The following is a 9,673-nucleotide window of genomic DNA, read 5'->3' as shown; positions in this document are numbered from 1 at the left end:
GACAAGATGGATAACATGATACCTCCTTCTCAACGATCATTTATTATGTATAATTTGGCCTTTCTGGATTGTTGGACTGGACCGTGTCCTAAATTACCAGAAGTTAAATACTTCTCATATACGTTAAAAATGATAATTTTCTATAAGTTTGTATTAAAAGCTTGGATTTTATTCAAAGTTAAGACATCAAATATCTCCAATGCTCTTCATGCAAATAAATTGTTTCATATATCCAGACAGGTTAAGCTCAGGTAGTTCAGACCCGTTAGTCTCTCCTCATGGTCTCAGATGCTCCAGATAAAAGTACCTACCCATAGTGTCACATACTCATAATCGATCACGGTGGATTTACATGTGTATTCCCTTTGCTATTAGTTATATGCATTTTTTTTTCAGCAACTCTCCAGTGATCACATATACCAGGACGAAAAATGTGAAACATTATTGCATGCTCAGTGTTCATCGCTGTTGTCCTTACTTGCTCGCCCCACGCCAACGTTACGCTGGTTTATGGCAAATGGAGGTACAGCTCTCGGGTGACCATTCAGAGCTATTTCTTTGATAAGACAAATGCAAACACTCCATTGCTTGTGCAGTTAAGGATTTCTTCAGGAATGTTGCAGTGAAATTTGAGAGGCATTTAGTCATCAGCGGAAGAAGTTCACTTCTGTATTCCAGCCCATCTCTCCTTTTCAGATATGAGGCAGCACAGATAACTAAGGTTTAAAATGTGTGCTAAATAATGGCTTGAAGAGTGGCATATCTGCATTATCGCTTTAAGTTCAAACCAGTTTGCTCTTGAAATGCATCTACTAATTATCCTAACTTACCATTCTTTTGTTTGCATCCTGAAGCATGAAAATTGGACTCCTTTTGAACTAAGCTAAACCAAAGATCACAGAATGATATAGAAGCACAGAACCACAGAATGGTTTGGGTTGGAAGGGACCATAAAGACCACCTATTTCCAACCCCATGCCTTGGCTGCCTATTTCAAAGAGACCAGTCCTGTAGAACGTTTTTCCCACTCAGTTTCCTGGTATTCAACATGGTCCTTCCTTGACCACAGACTTAATGGTGCAGCTTTTTCAATAGCACACATTAGACAAAATGTTGGCAGGTAAGAGAAAATGCTCATCAGTGGAGTCCAAACAGCATCCTAGCTTGTATACACGACTTCCAGGCAAGAGAAAGGGGATGAAACTCACCCCTCCAACCTGGATACGCTCTATGAGAAGGGCAACGTGAGCTTTGTTAGATATGGCGTCAGCTTTGATTTGATTAGCATTTAATTATAATGAGTAAAATTAGACACTTTAACCCATAGTGTGCGTATCTGTTATTTACTGTAGCTACACTCTCCAGTGTCATATATTTTAAAATGTCCAGTTAAATTCGGATGTGTTTGAAAGGTGTCTGATTTTTTTTAATCAGCATCATGTGAGTACTATTTTTACCTGATATTATATGGGTTTTGCAGAAATATATACGTCGGACTGTCAGCATCTCTTATTTCCAATAACCTTATTTTCCTCATTAATAACTGACCTAGAGCAATAAGAGCCAACCAAGAATTCAAGCAAGTGAAACAATCCACTCTTCTGGGCCCAGCGCTTTTTGCTGCACTGAGCCTTGACAGTGTAAGCAGCAACATGTCTGCTGGAAACTAATTCTCAGCTCCCCAGACAACAGCTTCTTCCTGCATTTCCTCAGTTTCACCCACTTAGCTACTCTAGCCCTAATACAATAACTTAATCCATGTACACTAAAAACCCTGTTAATATTCTTATATGGAAAATTAGCAAACATATATATAGATGTAGATATATATAGAGAGAGGGAGAGATATATAGATATATATATAAAGACAAACAGAACACAGATGATAAGCAAGTATGTTTAGCATAACAGATCCCAATGTCATTATCTTGTATATATACTTCCTGATCCAGACCAGTTTGTAAATCTCAACTCTGAGATTCTATCTGATTAAACAGAAAAGCTATGTTGAAGAAGCCATGCACAAGAGATGTTTGTAATGTAATATAAAAATGGTGTTGGGGATCCTAATACACTGTAATTGACCACGCAGAATTTTTCAGTGAAAAGATAATTTGGTATTAAAATTGTGCAGTGCTTAAATAATGTAATTTTGATAATGGCAGTAAAATAAAATTTCTGTAATGCAAGTGAATCATAAATTTTAACATTTTTTTTCTCATTCAAATGAAGTATATAACATGTCTGAATGCTGTAACTATTGTACCTTTTAAAAAGACCTCTGCCATGAACTATTATTAAATATTATTTTATTTAAAATACATAGCAGAAACTGGTGAATTCACAATATAAACATATAGAAGTGCCACATAACATTTATTTGAGAAATAATGAATCCTGTGGGAGCAAGTCAACCTTTTTCCTCCAGACAGTTTTATTACAGATTTTTTTAAAGAGCTGAACCGTAGGAACTCTTTACCCATGTTTAGCTGAAAACTGAAACTGTGATAGGTTTTGACCTTCTGAAGATAAACATTTATTCCCATGGCTACTCAGGGTTCCTGTGGCTCCTTGCGCTGTACCGGGATTCTGAGTCTAAGGCGGCTAATCTGTTCGGCATCTGATCAGACAGAAATGTTGCTAACGTTAAAAAGTGGCTCTTCGTTTGTGGCATTCACCCCATAAGACCTTTTTGCAGCGAGAAGTAGCGTGGCACCAGCAGTAAGGTACGGCAAAGGATATGTGGACTGCTTGGAATGAGACAGGCCACCCAAGCCAAGCCACGTCTGCCAGCCAGTTCAGCGAGTGTTGTAATATATCACATTCCTGCTTTCTCTTTCTTCGGGATGCCTCCTGCTCTCCCGCTCGGGAGAGGCACGTGCTCGTCGCCACCAGCAGCCCAGGCCCCGTGGTGCTCAGCCTCGGTGTGATGCTCACAGCTCATGGTGCCTCCTCCTCACGTGCACAAGTCTGCACCACAACACCAGGATCCTTGTGTAAGACCAGGTGAAGGGTAGGGAGACCACAAGTTCATTGTGCCCCCCTTTGATCTGCGTCTTCACGTGGGATCCCCGCGTGGTCGGACGGTAGGAAGCAGTTCTGCCTCCGCTGTCTACGGCTGCCAGATATGCCATCGGACACTCTCTTCTGTTTTGTCAAATGTATGTTTGAAGTTGAATATATATAATGTTCCCTCATGCTGCTACATTTCATTTGCAAAGACAGGGTTTACATACTGTAAATTCTACTTCTTACCAAAAATACATTATCCTGGAAGCAAACTGAGTCAAGTGTTCTCAATGTGCCTGTAATTTCTTTGCAATTGTGTGAGGTGTGAAATTCACTTGACTGTTCTTAGTGAAAGATCTGAAGGGTGGGAGATAAAAAATTGTTTTACTTCTGCCAAGCAAGCACAGAGAAGTATAGATTATGTATGTCATTTCTGGAAAGAAGATGGAGGAGCTGTGCTTCCAAAAGACATCCTCAGGCTCAGAGAAAAAGGAAAGGACCTAGGACAAATACCTTCTTCTTTTTTTTTTTTTCCTTTTTTTTTTTTCCTTTTTTTTTTTCTTCTCCCATCATCCATATCAGATATAGAAAAAGTAAAGGTTTATTACACGCTAAGATAAGTATTTGAATGATCTAAATTAAAGTTTTAAATAGAAAAAAATATGCAGAGTGTCCTTGGTACAAACTTGATATAACAAGAGATTTCTGTAACTTGTGATAGAAACGAGAAACAACCTTTTTTTTTTTTTTTGGTGGCAGATGAAATATCTTTTTGATTTTTTTTAAGTATATCCAAAGTATTTTTTCTTCCTTATTTGAAAATGATGATCCGCTCATAAAACCGGACATTAAATTTCATGATATGAAATTTACTCATGAATTAAATGATGGACTTGCATGCAAATGCCTGAATTGGTGGAAGCGACTGGATATTTTGCCTTCTCAGTCATTACCTTAGCATGGCACTAGGAGGCAATCTGCTATTAGAGGTGTCATCCTTCAGACATCAAAGTCCTTGAATATTGCCATCTTTCAACATCAAATGGTGTTGCTCCTGAGAATCTTTAGCAATTTATTTTACGTCAAATTCCAGCCTGCATTATTACCATCTCTTTAGTGTCTTCCAGGTCGTTTTAGGAAAATGGTGCGTTGGTGATCCAGAAGAGCTTTTTTCTGGGGTTCTGACCGCCCATTTGGCCAATCATGACGCCTTCCAGTGTACCAAATATGTAACTGAGGTTAAGTGTGGGAATATTTAGACTGCACGTCTTGACAGGGCTGTGATGGCCAAATTGCCTGTGTTGACAAGATACGTGCATTTCAAGGTATGCCCAGAAGCAGATCAGCTCAGATAACCATAGCAGGGAAAATTTATGAATCTCTGTGGTAAGGACATCTCCAGGGTAGAATGCAGCTGAAAGGGAGCTGGGATTGAAAACGAACAGTTTTGATTCAGTTACCAATAGGGCAGCTAGGTAAAGCTTAAGCTCTTAATGGCAATGAAAAACTAACAGAATAAGTAAAATGTTAATTAGTCAGAAGAAAGAGCATGGACATTCTATAGCTGGACTCCAGAACAAGTTCATTTTTAATTTTCTTTTGCCTTAGTTTTCATCTTCTTTGCTGTCACAGTTGTTCTGGAAATGAATTGATTAAAGCTTTTGTGCCTCCAAATGTTACAATAACACTGTAGGAAAACCAAAGCAAGGTTAATAGATCTGGTTTCACGGTACAGTTCCAAGGTGTTCCACACTACACATAAGGCTGTAGTCACATATTGAAAACTGAGGTGGAATAAATACCTGGTAGCTTGTAAAACCATTCTGTGAACTAACTTTGCAGCTGTTCTTTCAAAAAGGTAGCATAAGCACATGTCTTTCAAGATAGCTTCAACATATGTGTAACCAAGGTTTCACCAGCAAGAATCACACCAGTGATTCCTACCTGTTGAGTGCTTGACTTTGCCACCTTGCATCATTTCATTTGTATAAAAGTTCTTTTGTTGTTCTTGGGATCAAATGTATATTTATATGTTTTGTAATTTTATAAAGAACATATTTAGGTGGTTTAGAAAGATTTGATGTCTATCACAGCGGTATTCTGAGGTAGAGCTAGAAACATGTTTTTAGAAATGTTTTCACAAGTGTTTACCAAGACAGAAAACTGAATTGGACTTGGCCATATTCATGCTCCTCTTGCTTACTTTTTGCGAATATTTTAACTAATAGTTTTGCTGTCAGGATTGTTTATAGAAACAGCACATTTCAGGCAAATATTTCAAAAAATTCATAGTCTGTATTTTAGTCACAAATGGAAACATTTTCACTAGAAATCTAATTATAAGCTTTACTGTAATGTATGTTTTATTGTGTAATCATAAAATTAGGAAATATGCCTCTGCACACATGGTTTCACACTTAGGAACTATGAACTGCTGGGTTAAATAGCAACAACGAAGAGGGCATTGGAAATCACCTACTTGAAGCTCAAGAATTCTAGGTACTAAGTAGTTTCAACAATATAATTTAAATTGTTTGACATTTTCATCCCCTCAGATACTGCCCTTTGCATAAGCCGATCTTAAAGGCTGTATTATAAGTGTTGGGTTGTGGTGTGATATTGCTAGTTGGATCAAGGGATGCAAGAAAATAGATACTGCAGTTTTCAGAGACAACAGAGAATCTTGACCTGGGATCATGATGTACTTAACAGAGAAAAAGAAAAAAATCAAATAATTTCAATTTTCAGGTCTGTTTATCTGTGATTCTTTGTCTGTAAATACTCTTACGGGTTTGAAATCTTACAAAGAATTTTGTCTTGCTTTTTAGAACCTCTCCCTTCACCTTTCAGAAAAGAAAGAATAATCGTGTTTGTGTGTGTCTCTAATATAAACATAATTAACATCAGTGGCATATGGAATTAATGCTGCCTGTAAGGAAAGAGCTTCACAATTAAATCATAGATTTGCTGCTGTGCAGTTTGGAGACGTGAGCTTTGCTCACAAGACAATGGGTTTATATGCCATATTCCATAGATTCTCATTACATGTCTTGTGTCAGCAAAATTATATTAGGCAATCTCACTACTTGCATCAGCTCATATTAATATTATTTGTAAGACAAAATGGCCCTTGATGTTATATCCCTACTCATTATCAGAAATCATTTTGCTCTAGAAATGTTAATAATAAAGTTTACATATGATAACATTACTATTTGTTTTAATAATTTCCAATAAAAACAACTACTGTTTTAGTGACTCATTTTATTTTCTTGTATTTCCTGGCAAGTACTGCATGTCTTTTTAAGGAATATAAAAATAAGTTGGCAACACAGCTCAGAGGCTGACTCCACGGGCCGTGCTTAGGGGAGGCTGCCACTGAAATCCATGACCTGGACAGGACGTACAGGACCAGGGTGCTGTTTGCAGCTTCCAGTCTCTGCTCCCCTGTACTGAAACACTATAAAACAGCATTAACTGAGACTTAAAATAGAATGGAAATCTGCTAATCATGAAGACAGAGAGAGAGAGAGAGAGAGAGAGAGGAAATAAAAGAGAAAGACTGGAAAAAAAAAAAGAGGTGGAATACAGTCAACCTCATCAGTGACCTGCCATGTCAACAACAGCTCATGAAATGGCAGCAGCTTTGGTGCACGGCACCAACACCATCCTAGAAATGCATTACCTAGAAGATTATTAATCAGCAAGTTTAGATTGCTTATTGATTGGCAAATAAATATTAAGATTGCTTAACATTGGCAAAATTAAAAGTACTCCAAATTCTAATTCAAAAACAAATTTGCTGCATATGCATAACCAAAGCTCTCAGTGAATATAAGGCATACATATTGCCAGGTCATCCCATTTGTATTTGAAATATCTGAAATTTGAAATAACTGAAGCCTGTTAACAACAAGGAAATCGTGGAAAAGGTAGTCATGCTGGCATATTTTGGGAAAGACAGGAAGTTTTGTTAACAGTTTAATGAAAGAAAATTGTCAACCTCAGTAAAAAAATGCATTTTTACTTACTTTATCAAGAGTATTTTAACTAAGAATTTAAATTTCAGACCTTTGTAAATAATTTTTGGCCATTATAACATCCTCGTTATGAATGTCAGATCTTAATACTAATGTGAAATCTTTTTCCATGAGCGTTTGTATTTGTTTCATTGCTCTGCTTTGGCTAGCCTTTGGTTTATATTTCTACCTAACCTGGACAAATTCTACAGTCATTTAAACCCATCCAACCCGATCGACCTCAACCATATTCTTATCCTGATTTACAGCCTCATTAGGATTTTAATGATGTAAATGAAAGCAGAATTTGGTCCTAAATCTTCACTCTAAATTAAAGAGTGCATTCACCTCTCAGCGCGGGACGTGGGAGTATGTGCTTCAAACAGAGCATACGCAGCTAAAACTTGGCAGGCAAGGTCTCAGCTAGAGGGTGGATTTTTTTTTTAATGTTGAGCTCGCTTCTCTCCTCCGATAAGCAGGCACACATTCCCGTGTATCTTGTAAAATCTCTAACAGTTCTACACATGCATGTACAAGCATAGTGCTGTTTTTACAAGATAGAGAACAATTCTTACTCACATATCTTTCTGATGAGGGAATCAAGTCATCAGCCTAAATGTATTTGGCTTTGCTTCAGTTGCAAGACTCCAGACGGAACGGGCGCTTGCCAGCTGTTGGTGCTCTCCTGGCGTAGCTGTAGCAGGGCCATGGATCGGTCCCTCCTGCAGTGCAGTTCCTGTCCCAAAACTCTCCAGTTAGGATGGCAGTGGAGGAGAAAGGGCCATCTTAGTTTTCTGGTAACATAGAAAACCCAACCTCAAAGCCTGATCACAGAAGGCAAAAGAAAAATTCTCATCGACTTCAGTGGCCTAAATCAGTTCCTGAAAAATACCGGGTATCGACTTCAGGATCCTCTACAAATTTAAGCCAGAAAGCCTCTGCTACTTACAATGCACCATATAATAAACATAAACTATGGAGGGCTTAATACTTACTTTAGGCAAACTTCATTGTGTATAAATGCATTTTACAGCACAACAAGCAGCACACTTGCTCTACCCTTATGCTCTGTGTACCTGAGATGTACGTGCAACTCCTAGCAGGGACCCACATTACCTGAAATTGTTCTCCTCTGGCCCTCAGAACTGCAACTATTCCAGGAGATGACATTTGTCAGCTTTTGCTCCAGAAAAGCTATTCCCATATAGTCTTCCCTTAAAAATTTCAGAAGAGCATGTCTGGAATTCATTCAGCCATTTCCGTCGTAATGCCCGTAAACTCTGAACACATAAATTACGTGTCATTAGTGGAGAAGGGTGGTGTGCCAACTCACACTAGCACCACGTTTTGGAGGTGCTCGGCCAGGGATGCAGATTCACAACCCCCAGCAAGATCAATAGCACAAACTCAGGCTGCGTGTGGCGGGGGAGTCTTTGAATGCTTCGGATCACAGAATCATAGAATTGTTTAGGTTGGAAAAGACCCATAAGATCATCGAGTCCAACCATCAGCCTGGCACCACCTAGTCCACCACTAAGCCACGTCCTGACGTGCCATGTCCATTTGTGCACAGAAGGAAGCAGTTTGGAATTTCTTGCTCGTATTTCTTCCGGGCCGCTTGACTTCAAGTTTATTTTAAAGCACAATGAAGGTTGATTACTTCTAGTAATAGGTGAAGTGCTGCGGAGTCAAGAAGCAGACGAATTTTAAAAGATCTTATGTAACTCTAGTGATATTTTTAAGCCTACTAATTGGCAGGTGCTTCTCACAAATAAGGAGGAGGTGACTTTCTGAAAATATATCTGCCCCTCGAGTGCAGCACGGCTCACTTCATCGCTTTTATCACCAACTGGGATTCAACACCTGTAAAAATGAAGAAGGTAGCACTCATTTTTAGAAAGCAGTAATCAAGAGGAAGCTTTCCTCCCCAGCACAAGGTGAAGGTGTGAGGAGAGAAGAAGACAACCTGATCAAGGCCACCCAGCTCAGCCTGCAGCTGCCAGTGGCCAGCAGCCAGGTCTGGTGGGCAGCACCGCAGGGTGGTGGGTCGCGATACCCCACCGAGCCAGGCAGCTCGTGGAGGGGCGAGGACAAGCACGGTGCTTGGCAGCAGTGCTGTCAGTAGCCAGCTTGTTTGCGCTCTCTCTTTTCCGCTTGACGCAGGCACCCTCAGCACCCAGCAGAGAGAAACGCTGGGAGCGTGCCCCATGCAGGCAGCCCAGGAGGGAGGGTCCGACGCCGTCCGCCTCGCCTGGAGGGTGGCAGACGGGGCATTTGGCTCCCAGCGCTTACACATTAACGTGCAGAAACCTGTCTACGTGCTTTTTCTTTCTTTCTTCTTCTTTTTTTTTTTTTTTTTTTTTTTTTCTTCTGGATATCTTAATTCTGCTGATGCAAAGTGCGAGTGAAATTACAGGTGCCAGTTTGCAATGCAGAGCGCTGATAAACAACTTGCCATTTTGCAGTGGCTGGTCACATCTGGAGCCTTTTGGGATGCAAAAGTACTGGAGGATTATTGCAAAACTTGAAGACAGTTATGTTACCATAACTTTTGTTTTTAGCCTAAAATTTGTAGATTTATTTTCTTTCTTTTGGATTATTTTACTGGTTATGCTATACTTACTTAGCTAACCAGCTAACTCAGC

The 9,673-nt window shown here is 39.4% G+C and overlaps 1 long non-coding RNA gene across 2 annotated transcripts; it reads right to left on the bottom strand.

The window, feature by feature from the left end:
- Nucleotides 1–5: 5 nt before the first annotated feature.
- LOC101790450 (uncharacterized) lies at nt 6–9,370 on the bottom strand. Of its 2 annotated transcripts, none has more exons than XR_011805951.1 (4): nt 8,995–9,370; nt 8,145–8,891; nt 7,608–7,822; nt 6–6,469 (listed from the first exon to the last, which is right to left on the bottom strand). It is a non-coding gene; the product is annotated as an uncharacterized lncRNA (long non-coding RNA). The 2 variants fall into 2 exon arrangements; XR_005261938.2 differs by having other exon boundaries at nt 6–4,434.
- Nucleotides 9,371–9,673: the final 303 nt, after the last annotated feature.

Source organism: Anas platyrhynchos, chromosome Z (genome assembly GCF_047663525.1).
Source record: "Anas platyrhynchos isolate ZD024472 breed Pekin duck chromosome Z, IASCAAS_PekinDuck_T2T, whole genome shotgun sequence".
In the NCBI taxonomy this organism is placed as follows: domain Eukaryota; kingdom Metazoa; phylum Chordata; class Aves; order Anseriformes; family Anatidae; genus Anas; species Anas platyrhynchos.
Note: the sequence above shows the minus strand (reverse complement) of the source record. Positions and strands in the feature narration are given on the sequence as shown.